Consider the following 12,462-nt stretch of genomic DNA (forward strand, 5'->3'; position numbering starts at 1 on the left):
TTCTAATTTCCCTCCTTTAGGCCCCCTGCAGATTACAGTTGGGGAAAAAAAGGGTATCCCTGGGGTTATATATGCAGGAGGGTGCCTCCTAATTTCCACTTTCTTACTTTCTTAGTTCCTACACAAAGGAGATCGTTGGCCATTCCAAACCCTCTGTCCCTCAGTCCCGGGCACCCTGAGGACAAGAGAGGTAGCTGTTTCTTACAAGCCTGCTCCCTGTTCCATCTCTTTTACCATCATATAGGGAGAAGCTCCCCCCCAACTTCTCCATCCCTATCCTCCAGGCCTAGGACCACTGGAGAGGCCCCTAGTTCCCATCCCTACCCATCAGTCCCAGAGCCCAATTCCTGGAGGAATGGGTGCCCCAACCCTCTCCCTCTCCTCAGTCCCGGGGCCCATAGTGAAGTCCCGGGGGCTGACGGGGGACTGGAGGGGTGGGTCCCCAAGGCCTAAAGAGGCGACATGCTCCCCGGCAGATGAGGAAAAACCAGTAGAGCTGTGGAGCAAGCAGCAGGGCGGCCCCCAGGTTGACATGGGCTGGTCTATCGAGGGGTACAGAGAGCAAGGGCAGGCCTGCGTGCTGCCCGTAGGCCCAGTACAGGTAGGGGAACAGCAGCACTCGACAGCACAGGAAGCTCAGCAGCATCAAGGGACCAGTCACTTTGTGCAGCAGGGTGTGTTGCTGCTTGTACCGGATGAGGATCTTGCCTAGGCAGACAAAGGGTGTGCTGATGTCCCCCATCAACATGCAGCCCAGAAAGAAGTCCCCCTTGCCTTGGCACCACACCACTGATAGTGGAAAACAGACCAGCACCCGAGGAGCTCCTTGTGCAGGTAGCCTCGGGCCACAGCCCAAGTGCCTCCTGGGGGGCCAGCCCCTCCCTCATCCTTTCCATGTCCTTACCTGGTGCTTGTGCCAGTGACGCAGGAACATGGCGTAGATGTCATAGATGAAGTAGGGCACTGCTGAGGATAGCCAATGCTGGTCATCCATGTGTTTGCAGGAGGTGGAGACAATGTAGCCAGCTGTGGAGGCCAGGATAGCTTGGACTGAGGACACTAGCCTGGCTGAGACAATGACCGTGTCGGCCTCCTCCCAAAGCAGCTGGGGCAGCCTCTGGAGCATGTTCTTGGGAAGGAGGAAGAGTCCCGGGAACACAACCCCCCCAGCCACCATCGGGGACAGCATCATGGCTCAGGGATTTGGGGCAGGGAAGAATGAGTAGAGCAATAAGGACTGGGGAAGCTGAGGCCTGTGAGGAGTTAAGAGATGCTGAAGGAGATAGAGAGAAAGGGGGTTTGGTTAAGGGACAGAAGTAGAGATGAAGGGAGAGAAGAATTAAGAAAAGAAAGAATATAGACAGGAAGGACACAAAGAGGATAGGATGGGGAGAGAGGAAATAGTAACAGGAGGGGCAAGAGGAAAAAAAAGAATAAAATGAAAATGGGGAAAAAAAGAAAAGAAGGGAGAAATGGATAGGGACCTGAGAGGAAAAAAGGAGAAATAAAGAGAGGGAGGAGAAGGAAAAATAGAAGGTTGGAAAGAGATGAAGATCGAGAAGGAAGGGGTGATACTATGAGAGGAGAGAATGGGATAGAGATAGGGGACAGAGAAAGGGTAAGGGCGCAGATGGGAAAGGGACCCTTCATATACGTTAGAAAAATCATATCCTTCTCCCAAAATTAGGAAATTTTTCTCCTCCTTAAAGATAAACATTCCATTCCCCTTCAAATCATCCAAGATGACAGAACTCAAGGCCCTCCTGGCTTTGCCATTTTTATTGTGTCATCAGGAAAATCATCTGACCTCTCTTAAAAAGTCTGTCATATAATATAATATAAATAATACTTCCTTTAACAACCCACGGAGTTAAAGAAAAGGTCGAATAATATAGTTTATGTATTTTATAAACCATAAATTGTCATATATGTGCCAGTATTATTAATAAGATCCTTGAAGATAGGAAGAAATTATGTCTAATTTATTTTTATCTCTACATCAGTGTGATAGTTGTTATTTCCTGTCCTAATCTGCTTACTTTAATTGGGAGTACAGGTGAGATCTTAGAGTACTATATCTCAGGTGGGAGATTACAGTTCATTTGCTATATTTCACCCTATACCACTAATTCAGGTTCCTTTAGTACATTGTCTTCTTCCATTAAATAGTAAGCTCCTTGAGGTCAGGAACTGTCTTTCTTTTATTTGTATTCCCAGCCTTAGCATACTGCTAAATACTTAATAAACATTTAGTGAATTGAATTAAATAGAATTGAAATTGATCAGAGCTTTTAGGGCATTAAAAAAGTTCATCTACCACTAAAATGCCTGGAATTAGCAAATGTAGCAGCTAACTTTTCCTTCCCCAACCATCACACCATCACCATACCGTACAACACTTCAAGGAACTGAGCTCTCTTCTCTCAATTAATAGGTAAGGGTAGAACCTCAAATCAGGATGTCTCGGGCAGAACTCAAATCATTAATGTTATTTAGGTATTATCTTTAGATTTCCAAATTTTATCATTTTGATCCTCAACAAAAATCCTGTAGAGTAGGTGATATCATTATTCCCATTTTTGCAGATGAAGACAGCATGACTTAAAGAGGCTGAGACATTCATCAAAGATCACATGCTAGTAAGTGTTAGAGGCATAATTTGAATTCAGGTCTCTCCTGAAGCAAAAAAGGTATACTTTAAATTCCATCACATTGCGTCTCCAATAACTTCACTGCTTTCATCCTAGGCCACTGACCTAGGATTTGACTTGATTAATCCAAAACTAGATTATGATTCCCCACTGACCTCAACAATAAACACAGACAAGTAGAAGGAGAGATAGGAAGGAATTACACCATTCCAGATACATAAAATACCTATCCTGAGTCATTTGCTAAACTATAAAAAAGAAAGAAACCAAAAGACAATAAAAAAGAAATAGAAGAAAGGAATAAACAATTGAGAAAGCTCTAATTGCTAAGACATTTTTTCCTTACTTTGAATTTAATATCTGCCTCTGCAACTTCCTCCCATCATTCTTGGGACTACTGTTAGCTATGATCAACTGGTACAGACTTCTTATAGGTGTCAATACTGATTGGTACTATGTACCAACACCATTCTTAGTGCTTCTTTGAACTTCACAACGCTGAGAGGTAAATGTTATTATTCCCATTTATAGATGAGGAAGCTGAGGCAGAGGTTTAACTAGGGTCACAAAAGCAGTAAGAACTTGAGTCTGAATTTGAATTCAGTTCTTCCTGACTGCCCATCGATAGCTCTAGTGACTATTCCCTAAGCAGCTGGCTGACCTAAGGAACCTGTTTTGCTTTTATAGTCTAAATTTGCCTTCTCAGTCAACTGGATAGGCAGACCATCATTTTATATTAGCAGTCTTCAGTGGTTATAAATGCATTATTAGGATGGTTTGGTTTCGATCCAAGTGGAACAATGAATTGAGCATTGGGTTTGGAATCAAAAAGAATCATCTTCCTAAATTCAAATTCTAGTCTACTAGCTGTGTGACCCTGGACAAGTCACTTAATCTTGTTTGCCTCAACTCCTTTTCTGTAAAATGATCTAGAGAAGGAAATGGCAAATCCCTCCAATATTTTGCCATCAAAAGCCCCAAAAATGAGTCACAAAGAGCTGGATATGACTGAAACAACTCAACAAGAACAAAAATTTTCCTGAATATTGAAGGTCCAGCTGAGCAGCATCATGGCCAATGGTCACGTAGTCAGACAATGGTCAAGTTAATCGATCTATGTAATTACTCTAGCCAGTAACTCCAGGACTGGGGTCATCAAAACCAACACCACCTCCACTACCATTTACTGACAGCATTCAGTCACCTTCAACAGACTGAGGTTGATTGTATATGACCTTTAACCCAGCAGTGTGTGGGGGTACTATAATAAAGATTAACATCCCACCCAGTTAACAGGACAGTTGTGGACACTGCTCTCACTACCATGGATTTTGTTAAAGTACCTCTGCCATGTAGCCACCCTGCTCCTCTACTAGGATTGTAATTGGTCCTTCAGTCATGTCTGCCTCTTCATGACCCCATTTGAGTTTTTCTTGGCAAAGATAGTGGAATGGTTTGCCACTTTCTTCTCCAGCTTATTTTCACAGGTGAAGAAACTGAGTCAAATAGTTAAAAGATTTGCTCAGGGTGACAGAACTAATGTATGACAATAGATTTGAGCTTGGTTCTTCTTGACTCCAGATCCAACACTATCCACTGTGTCACCTTAGCAGTTCCTTCTGTGGTGATGCCCACACTAGCAAAGTATCATCCCTGTGATATGATACCTACACTATTTGCATGACTGATGCTATTCCTGTGTAAGCAACACCATCAGAGCCATGACCTCTGTTCCTATAGAACCCAATATAGTTTTTAAAGTTAAATAATAAGACAGATTTATAGATGTTCACAAAAGAAAATGGAATTAGAGTCCCTGAGATATAATGAGTCACTGCTAAGTCATAGGAAATAAAACATTTAGATGTACTGACAATTTTCTGATATTTCCAAGACTGACGTAGATCATTACACCAGGTAACCCAACAACTGGAACATCCTGTAGTGAGTAAAATATTGCTTCACACAAAGATATGCAGTTACTGAAAACAGAGTAGAAAAATTTTAACAGGCAAAATACTATGCCTGGAGAATTGATAGAATATCTTAGTCATAGCCATTCTCTGTGAATAGTATATTATTACAGCTTTTAGAATAATGGACTCAAAAACCCCCACTTCCTTTTCAAATAAAAACATTTCTACAATGACATCTCATTATGCCATTTTCTGCAAGAACAAGAAAGAAACAATACTCCCAGGAGAGATGGTAAATGGAAGCCATTTATTTTAAAATCATAGAACTTCAGAACTAGAAAGTCCCACTCACTCCCACTCTTCACCTCCACCAAGGAAAGAATCTTAGAAAACATCTGGTTCAATTCTTCACTTTGTGGATGAGGGAGCTGAGTTTCAGATTAGCTAAACTACTTGATAAAGGTCACATTGGAAGACAGATTTAAAGCTGTCCATGACCTTAGAGTTCATCTTGTCCAGCTTCCTCTTTTTGCTCCAATATGTTTTCTTTTGAAAGGCAATGGGGTTAAGTGACTTTCCCAAGGTCACACAGCTAGGAAATTATTAAGTGTTTGAAGTCATATTTGAACTCAGATCCTCCTGACTCCAAGGCTAGTGCTCTATCCACTGCACCACCTAGCTGCCCCTTTTTTAAAGATGAGAGAAAAGAGAATAAATGACTTATCCAAGACTACAAAGCAAATAAATGGAACCAAATTCAAAACCAAGTCCTATGATTCCAGATCCAGATTACTTTCTATTACATTACACTATCTAATAAATTTTGTTGTCGAATGGCTTTCAGTGGTGCCTGAGCCTTCATAACCCCATTTGGAATTCTGGTAAGGATCCTGGAGTTGTTTGTCATTCCCTTCTCCAGCTCATCCTAAAGTTGAGAAAACAGATAAATGGGGCTAAGTAACTTGCCCAGGATCACACAGCAAGAGTCTGAGGTCAAATTTGAACTCAAGATTACTCATTTTCCCAGGCTCAGTCTTGTATCCACTGTGCTACCTGGCTGCAGTAGTAAATAACAGAGCTGTAACTAAAACTTAGGTCTTCTGACACCAGAACTAGGATTCTTGATAGAATCAAATTCCTTTTTTAACTCTTTGATTCTATGGAGTAGTAAAAAAGGGAATTTGATCATTTCAAATATGCATCAAAAAAGCTTTAAAATGTACATGAAATGGTAAAAAAAAAAAATCTTAAATTTAATTCTCCTTAACTTGAACAAATAAGATTATCTGTGACTTCCACCCTTCTGATTCTGATTGAGGATGGTAGGCAGTCTCACAAAACAATTATTTTAAGAGTTGCTGAGAAAATGACTTCAACAAATTTGGGTGTGGTAACAAGTCAATGCAAGCCCTTTGACTAAATCTCAATTGCCTACAGAGAGTATTTGGAGGAACAAAAACTAACCCTTGTAAAAGGGGATTCTTTGGAGGAAATGTAAATGTTCAAGAGGAACTAAGCATAGTATTGAGATGAAGTTTTAGTCATTGTCTTTTAATTAGAACATTCAACATCAAACATGATGCACATGGACAATTTGAAATGCCAAAGTATGATTCCCAATAGAGAGGTGACTGGCCAAAGCTCATGTCTGTGGAGAGAATGAAAGGAATGTTTTAATTTTACTCATTGTTGTAAAGGTGAAATTACAGGAACACAGATTTAGGCTTAGGAGTGTAGATCAACTATAGGAAACAGCTTTAGAGATCATCTATTCCAATCTTCTATTTGTATAGATGAGGAACCTGGAGAGAAGAAAAATGAAGATTTTCCCAAGATCACAAAAGTAATTAGTAGCAAAGCCTGAATTCAAAAACCTAGTCATCAGGCTCCATGTTGAGGACTCTTTCTCCTATGCAACAGTGCCTTTCATGAGGCGGCTAGGTGGCATAGTGGATAAAGCACCGGCCTTGGAGTCAAGAGTACCTGGGTTCAAATCCGGTCTCAGACACTTAATAATTACCTAGCTGTGTGGCCTTGGGCAAGCCACTTAACCCTGTTTGCCTTGCAAAAACCTAAAAAAAAAAAAAAACCAGTGCCTCTCCTATCAACAGTCTTTTAATTAGAACTTTCAACATCAAACATGATGCACATGGACAACTTGAAATGCCAAAAGATGATTCCCAATAGAGAGGTGACTGGCTAAAGCTCAAGTCTGTGGAGAGAATGAAAGTAATGTTTTAATTTGTCTTTGGAAAGACTACTGAAACAAAGAACCTAAAAGAGTTTACTTCAAGAACTCAGAGGTCTTAAGCCAAAAGATTTAAAAACTGCTATGGTTTCCCTTTATCGTGATAATTATGGAAATTTCAGAAGGTTCTGTGGATCCAGATTATCTCTGGGATAAAAGATAAACTTCTCACTTTGGCATTTATTTGTTAATGTTCTTCACAATGTAGCTCCCACCTCTCCTTCCAATCTGAAATCATCTATCACCTCTCACAAATACTCTACAATCCAGTCAAACAAATCTCCAGGCCATTCTCTTTCTGTAACATTCCATCTATCACCTTCATTTCTTTCCACAGGTTGCTCCCTCTACAAGTTCTCCCTTCCCTTCTCTCCCTCCTGTAATCTCTAGCCCCCTTCAAGACTCAGTTCAAAGACTTTTCTTGATTTTCCCCAATTGTTAGTGCTCTCTTCTCTACACTCTCTGCCACTAGCGTCCCATAAAATTTAGCAGTATTTACTTGGCATATATTTCTGTATTTCATTATTTGTGTCCATATTGTTTTCTCCCATTCAAAAAAGATTCCTGGAGTACAATAATAATTGTCTTTGTCTCTGTAAACAGCATCTACTGTATCTGGCACATTGTGGGTACTAAATAAATAATTGTTAAATGGAATTTCATCTTCAGATCAAAAACTAAATCTCAGCTGTCACAAATATGATCCACTTACAGAAAAGTACCCTGTGTTGCCTTGCAATATATTAGCTATATCCTTTCATCAAGATAGAGAAATGAAATCCAGTCCTACTCGGTATCGATTAATCAGGAAAACAAACGCAGGAACCCGGTTTTGATGGTAATTGTCAGATTTCAGATATATTCAGCTGGAAATTATACTTTTAGAATGTTAAAATAGAAAATGGTAGGTGGAAGAAAGTTGCCAGTGAAACAATTAATTTCATCATTTAGATGAATAGGTCTTCAGAGATGGAAGGGACCACCAAGGCCATTTGGTCCAATCCTTAGCCTGAGGAAGAATCTCCTCTGCAAATGAACTGATGCAAAGTGAAGTGAACAGAACCAGGAGAAAGTCATACACTGTGAGAGCCATATTGTTCAATGAAGAACTATGAATAAATTAGTTCAACAATACAATGATCCAAGACAGTCCCAAAGACCAATGATGAAGCATATTATCTTCCTCCAGAGAAAAATCTGATATGAATTGAATACAAGCATGCTATTTTTCATTTTCTTTTTTCTTTCATTCAATTCTTCTAGTATAAAAGGACTAATATGGAAATTTTTTACATAATTGTATATGTATAACCTATGTTTTATTGCTTGTCATCTCAGAAAGGATGGAGGGGAGGAAGGGAAGGAGGGATAGAATTTGGTACTCAAAACTTTAAATAAAAAGTGAAGAAAAAAGAATCCCTTCCACAACATCGCCAAGAAGCAACCATTCTACTTGAAGATCCCCCAGTGATAATTATCAAACCAACAATCGTTCATTAAGCAACTCCAATGTGCAAGAGTAGAGTTCTAGACCTGGTTTCAGGAAGATCTGAGTTTAAAACGCGCCTCAAACTTTCAGGCTTTCTGATTTGAGGCAAATCACTGACTGCCTCAGCTTCCTTAACTGTAAAAGTGGACAAAGCAATGTTTTCCCTACCCTTCTCTCCCTCCTGGAATCTCTAGCCCCCTCCAGGCCTCAGTTCAAAGATTTTTCTTGATTTTCCCCAATTATTAGTGCTCTCTTCTCTACACCCCCTGCCACCAGCATCCCATAAAATTAAATAGTATTTACTTGGTATATATTTCTGTTGTTGTGAGGATCAAATGATAGACTATTTGTAAATTATTAGCACAATGCCTGGCACATCTACTATCATACTCCTGTATTGCTCTATACAAATTTCTAGAACTTAGTAGTAGAAAGCTCAGGAAACGAAATTATTGTCATACTAGAGGTCTAGTAACTAGAGGGATAATAATAATAGTAATTGGCATTTATATAGCATTCTGAAATTTTAAAAGTACTTTCTATCTACTGTCTCATTGGATTCTTACAACAACCCTTGGGACAAAGTACTAAAAACTTAGGGGTACTGGAAAGGACGTCTCAGAGGTTATGTCATATGAACTGAGCTTTGGATGAAGTTAGGGGATGAGGGATGATCTGAGCACCGATGCAGGAGATAGAATAGTAAACCCTCACAATCTAATTAAGCAGTGCAAATAACACTTGCTTTTAGAAGTTTTCCCCCTTTTTTTCCAGTTGAAACCTGCTTCCTGAAGTTCCTAGGTCTCTCCTAGATGCATTAGTCACTTAATGTTCTACCTAAACAAGGAGCAGCTGAAAATCACAAAGTATTGTTTAATCTCATTTACAACATCCCTGGGGAAAAGTTGTTGTCTTTCATGTTTTAAATGTCATTTGGGTGACAGTCGTCCTCCAAAATTTTTTCTGAGCACAGTATAGTTTACAGTGGTTTTAAAAAAAAGTGTTACTAAAAGCACAGTTCTGAATCTAAACACCCAGGGCCACAAACAAAAACAAAAATCAATATTTAGAAGAACAAACATGAGATGAGATGAAAAGCAGTCAACACTTGCCAAAATTCCAACTGTCAAATAAATACAAAGAAATTAGTGAGAGAATTGGAAGTAATATAATATTGAATCAACTATAATAACATGTGTTATGAAGGTATAAATACATACACAGTAACTTCTCAAGAGGAGCTACTGTAATTTAATTTTCTTTGTATGGTGCTTATTTCAAAATTACTAGGTTGAAATTAAATTAGCTTGCTTACACTGTTGAGGGGTGGTTCACAGTTTGAGTTTTTATTTAAGAAAATTAGGACAAAATAAAAGCTGCTTCAATAAATTTATTTAGACTTAGACTAGTCTAAGAAAGCAGGGATTGAACATTGGAAAGACAATTTCACACCATTTTCCTTTTGTTCATGTCATATCCTTCCCTTTGTTCTTGTCATATTCCAACCAAACTAGACAGTGAAATATATCCTTGTCTTGATCTAAAACTTCCTTGGTCCTCCATACTCTCATGAAAGCTGATCCCTCATTTCCCTCCCTTCTCATGGCTATCTGTTGAAATTCTCTTCCTTCTATCTCTAACTCCAATGGCTCCTTCCATGAAGCCAGTTAAAAGTAATCCCATCTTCCTTCCAGGTCCTAAGTGCAATGTCCAGATTTCTCCTTTGCTGTGGTCCCATTCTACTTTCCATCACATTAATGTGGGTGTATATATAAATACACTATATGGAGAGAATGTTGCATTTTTGTCTTCAGGTATATATATTACACAATACCTGATATATATGTATATATATATACATATATACATATATATATATATGTGTGTGCATAAAAATTGGTACTCTATTACTTCTAGCCTTTGGAGATAACTTTACCCAAAAAACTGATCTGAGGCAACAGCCAAAAGTACTAGAACTGAGATCATTTTCCATCAGGGACATAATGATGTTGGGATATACAATTAAAAACTAGAAAATGCCTTAAGTCCTGTAACTAGTGTAAGTTCTCACTGCAGAGGAGCAGACTCACTCCATGGTATAACTACTGCAGAATATGACCTTACTCTGGTCAGCAACAACAATGCACACAGGCCACCCATACCAAGAATGATATTAAAACCAAATCACAGAGAAGACAATATCTGTCCTCACAAGATATATTTTGATTTCCAAATTATTTGAATCTTGTCTATTCTGGACTTTTCAAATGTTATTGCTAGTGTCCCAGATTCTATTCTCCCCATTCCCACAAGTCCCCAGTGACATACCCAGCCTTCAATATGCTCTACATAATCAGCTTTCATTTCTGCTTGTTCCCACCTGCCTAGCCTGAATCTCATTATATTGATGGCAAATCACCTATTCAGACCATGAAAATGACTCCATTAAATTGATCTCCCTCTTAGGCTTGACCCTATATATGCTGACTTGACCCACTGGCAGAAGTGACAGAAGTGGCAGAAGTGACAGAGAAATCAGGGTGGTGCCTGTGAAAATGCCTTCCACCTTAAAAATGAATGTAATAGTTATCCTACTTCTCTTGTCTATTTTTGAGAGAAACCTGTGTTTCTGTGAAATCAAAATCACTTCGGAAGAGGCAAGTGATTGTGCCCCATCCATCCCTTAGTGATGAGTGAATCAGTGGGAGGATGTGGAAACAGTCAAAAATGAGATTAACATTGATTCATTTTAAGGCTTTTGTATGAGAGGGAAAAAATCATAGATATATGAGATATGTCTTATTACACAAAAGCTGAAGTTTTCAAGACCAGCACTTTTAATGTTATTTGTTTCCTCTTTAGTCACCACAAATGCAAATTCAGTGATTTCAACCTGCCCCCAATGAATGGCTATGTCTTCATTTATGGCCATATGCCTAATTCAAATGGATATAATTGCCCCCAACATGAAAAATTTGGGGAAAATAGAAATATGGTATAGTGTAGACATTATACTTTTTGAATAAAAAGTAAATTTTATATAAAACAACTAGACTTAACCAATTGCTAATTATAATATGATTTATAATTTAGAAAAAAAATTTTAAATATAGATGGCTAGATATAACTTCTGTACCTCAGTTACCAAATTATGCTTTGTCTCTAGTTAATCCAACTCTCTGACTTTATTTTCTCTCTCTCCTATGCTTTCAATGTCACACAGGTTGAAATAACTTTATATTTTCAGGTTTTGGAATAACTTGGTGTCAAAAGCCTTAACTACATTTTTGCAAACTATTGGTCAAGCTTCAGCTAATAACTTTACAAAAAGCCTTTGTTGATCCCTCATAATGCTAATCCCTTCCCTCTATTGATTATTTACAATTTATCCTGAATAGATCTTGGTTGTACAAAGCTGTTGGCATATTGTCTTCCCCATGAAATTGTGAGTTCTTTGATTTTAAAGATTGATGTTGCCATTTTAGCCTGGTTCTTAGCACATGGTTTGTGCTTAATAAATTTTAGTTGTCTGTCAAAGGAATGAACTTGTCTCCTGAAATCTACTTGTCTGAACTTGTCTGAAATCTACTTTTTTGATTCAACTAAAAATATTAAAAAATAAAATTTTCAGCCCAAAACCCTGAATAGAAAAAAAGCTAAGGAGTTTCTTAAGGAAACGGATTAAGGATCATGATTACACCTTAACTCCTGTCTAAATGAGCTCATTGCCTCATTACCCATTTGAAAGGATGGGGCCAGGACCCATCTCAGAATGGTGTCTTCTGTTGCATTCAAGGTTAAAATATTCCATCACAGAGAGAAAATTCTTTTTATCCTTGAAGGGAGTAGTCCATGAAAGAACTAAGTATTTAGTATATTTTGGAATGCTAACCCCAAACTATATTTTAAGATATTGTGAATGTTTCCCTAGTTCAAGATAACAGTAATATTTTTATCCTTAACAATTTTAATCCTCAGAACACTTCTGACATCTTGATTATTCATTCTCTTCCGTTTTCCCTAAGAGAAATGGGTTTCTCCTCTGTATGGATTTTTATGCTTTATATTGTTTGGATTCACCACTGGAAGAGGAAAGATTGTTGGCTTATGTGTATTAAGAAAGCTATTTTATTTCCCAAGATCTCATAAAACTCAAGG

The 12,462-nt window shown here is 38.5% G+C and overlaps 1 pseudogene; it reads right to left on the bottom strand.

The window, feature by feature from the left end:
* Positions 1–259: 259 nt before the first annotated feature.
* Positions 260–1,192, bottom strand: LOC141488833 (ceramide synthase pseudogene; annotated as a pseudogene).
* Positions 1,193–12,462: the final 11,270 nt, after the last annotated feature.

This window comes from Macrotis lagotis, chromosome 1, assembly GCF_037893015.1.
Source record: "Macrotis lagotis isolate mMagLag1 chromosome 1, bilby.v1.9.chrom.fasta, whole genome shotgun sequence".
Classification (NCBI taxonomy): Eukaryota; Metazoa; Chordata; class Mammalia; order Peramelemorphia; family Peramelidae; genus Macrotis; species Macrotis lagotis.